Source organism: Bubalus bubalis, chromosome 20, assembly GCF_019923935.1.
Source record: "Bubalus bubalis isolate 160015118507 breed Murrah chromosome 20, NDDB_SH_1, whole genome shotgun sequence".
Classification (NCBI taxonomy): Eukaryota; Metazoa; Chordata; class Mammalia; order Artiodactyla; family Bovidae; genus Bubalus; species Bubalus bubalis.
In genome coordinates this window covers 2,599,391-2,602,929 of record NC_059176.1, presented here as the reverse complement: position 1 = coordinate 2,602,929, position 3,539 = coordinate 2,599,391, and the positions used below count along the sequence as shown (strand labels likewise).

Below are 3,539 nucleotides of genomic sequence, written 5' to 3'. Positions count from 1 at the left end.
AAAATAACATTTGCAAGACTCTGGACAATTCTTGAACTCTTATTAAAACCACGAAGAAAGAACAGTTCTTCATTTGTGAATTTCATAAAGGACTGAATGTGCAACGACACCCCGTAGGGACGGTCCGGCGACAAGGGCGCTTCTGGGAGCCAGAGCTCTGCTCTTCCATGTCCCTTTCTAACCACGAGGCCGCGGCTGGCGAGGCCTGCAGGACGCTGTACACACAAAGCGTGGTCACCGTGGACCACACTACCAGTAACACAGTTGTTCAGTTGCTCAGTTGCATCCGATTCTTGGCAACCACATGGACTGCAGCATACCAGCCTCCCCAGTCCTCCACGATCTTCCAGAATTTGCTCAAACTCATGTCTACCGAGTCGGTGATGCCATCCAACCATCTCATCTCTGTCGTCCCCTTCTCCTCCTGCCTTCAATCTTTCCCAGCATCAGGGTCTCTTCCAATGAGTCAGCTCTTCGCATCGGGTGGCCAAAGGATTGGAGTTTCAGCTTCAGTCTTTGCGATGAATCTTTTCTGGTCAAAAGGAAACAAAGAAGTAGCACTCTGTGTGCTTCGCTCCTCAAGCTGAATTTCCCTATAAAGCATCCAGGGACGGGGCTGCAGTGACAGGAAGAAGTGAAGGCGGGGGCTGGAGACATTCTCTCTGGAGGCCCCAGGTGGATCCAGGTTTCCCGGATGTGCTACCTTCCTGAGCCTGAGTCTCCTCCCTCGGGGGCTGGTTTTCCTCTTTCAGCTCTCCCTTGGAGCCTCCTGCACTGTTCCTTGAGCTTCCTCGTCTCCGTCTTGTTGAGGGAAACCCAGTGGGGCTTTGGCAGGGGTTGTCCAGCTTCGCAGCGCTCAGAGGTGCGGCTTTGCTGGGTTCTATGTCCTTCTATTTATCATTTGCACTGGGGATCTCAAATACACATCTCAACTGAGAACCCATTCCTTCATGGGGTTTTGCCTCTTTCCACACGGCTTCCATGTCTGAAAGGCTTGGTGGAGCAAAGATCGCCTATACCGTAAACTTGTGTTTACTCGTCTCACTGGGGTCACTGTCCACCCTGGGTCAGCGATTCCCCTGTTGGGCCTCACACAGTACCCACGAGGTGCTGTCGTCTTCACTTTGAAACACACCTTTCGATCCGATGGATTTCTCGATGTGAGATTTGTAGTGACTCCATCTGTGAAGGGGCCTTTGAATTTGACAGGATCTGCTTGTGCTTTGCCACGGCCACAGAGGCGGATGCCATCGGAAAGAGCGCAGAGCCAGGGCATGCCCACAGCGTGTGGCTGGCTGCGGGTGGGGGTGGCAGCGGCATGCCCAGGCCTCCTGAACCCCGCACCCGCCGCTCTGTCGCGCGCTTGCCGGGCCACCCGCGGGTCCACAGCTCTGGGTCTCATGACTGACTCAACCCCACACCGGCCACTGTGGCCATGCGCACTCTGGAGTTTATTTAAAGATGACTTTTGTGTGCAGAAACAACTAGTAGCAGTCACTTTGTTTTTTAAATAAAGTTTTTCAATAAATTAATTAAATTCAATTTATTGAAATACTACATTTAAAAGCGTAGTTTTTCCTTAAGCATTGACGTCCAACTTAAAAATCTTTTATGTTTATAAACCCTATGTTCTGTGCTTAGTCACTCAGTCATGTCTGACTCTTTGGGACCCCACAGGCTGCAGCCTGCCAGGCTCCTCTGTCCATAGGGATTCTCTGGAAGAATACTAGAGTGGGTTGCCATGCCCTCCTCCAGGGTGTTTTCCCAAGCCAGGGATCGAACCCAGGTCTCCTTTGCAGGCAGATTCTTTACTGTCTGAACCATCAGGGAAGCCCCTTTATAAATCCGGTCAATTTTAACAGTCATTTACCAGGGGCCTTCTTTGATTGATGTTCAGTCTCCCTGACAAACCAGTTTAAGTAAAAACTCTTAAAACTACATATTTAAATGCTTCAAACACTTCAATTCAGTAGTGAACAAAGCATTACCTAGCAATACGGTGGGTCTTCGGTCCTGGCACAGAAGTATCTTCTTTGCAATCGCTTGCTGTGCTGATGCAGGTGCTGGAGAGAGAAAGAGACAGATGGACACATATACACACCCACAAACCAAGCCATGTCCTAGAGGGGGCAAGTGTTACTCTCTTTACAAACCTGTCCGTAACAACCTCTTATCAGTGACCACTTGTCCGCCTCCTGAATCTCAGCAGAAAATGATTCATTCCAGATAAAGCATTGCAGACTCCCTTCTGAAGAAGATGAGCACCTTGGGGAGCAGTGGCGCTGAGTGGGAAGGACAGGGAGGCATGCTCACAGCTGGAGAGGCGGCGGACTGGTCTGCTTCAGGTACAGCCCAGCCATCTTTACGGTTAGAGAAAACCAGCCTTCCAAACACCTCGGGATATCACCTTTGGGGTGACAGAGCCGGGCAAGAGCGCGGTTTCGAAGTATAGATGTAAGGTTCTGTTTCGTGATCCGGGCACTGGTTCCCACAGGGGTCAGTGTGTGAACAGTCAGTGGGCCATACATTCTGCATGTAGATCATGCTTCGGTTTTGTTGTTGGTCAGTCGCCCAGTCATGTCCGACTCTTTGCAACCCCGTGGACTGCAGCACGCCAGGCCTCCCTGCCCCCACAGTCTCCCGGAGTTTGCCCAAGTTCGTGTCCATTGCATCAGTGATGCCATCCAGCCATCTCATTCTCTGACACCCTCTTCTCCTTCTGTCCTCAGTCTTTCCCGGCATCAGGGACTTTCCAATGAGTCGGCTGTTCTCATCAGATGACCAAAATACTGCAGCTTCAGCTTCAGCATCAGTCCTTCCAACGACTTATTCAGAGTTGATTCCCCTTAAGATTGACTGGTTTGATCTCCTTGCTGTCCAACGGACTTTCAGGAGTCTTGTCCAGCACCGTAGTCCAAAGGCATCAATCCTTTGGTGTTCTGCCTTCTTTACGGTCCAACTCTCACAATCGTACGTGACCACTTCGAAAAGCATAGCCTTGACTGTACAAACTGTTGTTTTCAGAGTAATGTCTGTTTCTCAACACACTGTCTAGGATCATCATCGCTTTCCTGCCAAGAAGCAATCGTCTTATGAATTCGTGGCTGCAGTCACCATCCGCAGTGATTTTAGAGCCCAAGAAGAGGAAATCTGTCACTGCTTCCACATTTTGCCCTTCTGTTTGCCATGAAGTAATGGGGCTGGATGACATGATCTTAGTTTTTTTAATATTTAAGCTGACTCTTTCACCTCCTTCACCCTCATCAAGAGACTCTTTAATTCCTTTTCACTTTCAGCCATTAGAGTGGTATCATTCGCATATCTGAGGTTGTTGATGGTTCTCCCACCTGTCTTGATTCCAGCTTGTAACTCATCCAGCCCGGCATTTCTCATGATGTGCTCAGTGTATAGGTTAAATAAACGGGGTGAGAGCAAACAGCCCTGTTTATCTCCTTTCTCAATCTTGAACCAGTTGTTCCATACAGGGCTCTAACTGTTGTTTCTTGACCCGCATACAGGTTTCTCAGGAGACAGGCCAG

The 3,539-nt window shown here is 49.6% G+C and overlaps 1 pseudogene; it reads right to left on the bottom strand.

Moving 5' to 3' along the window:
- Nucleotides 1-395: 395 nt before the first annotated feature.
- On the bottom strand, nt 396-1,625 carry LOC102404299 (annotated as a pseudogene).
- Between the last annotated feature and the right edge of the window lie 1,914 nt (nt 1,626-3,539).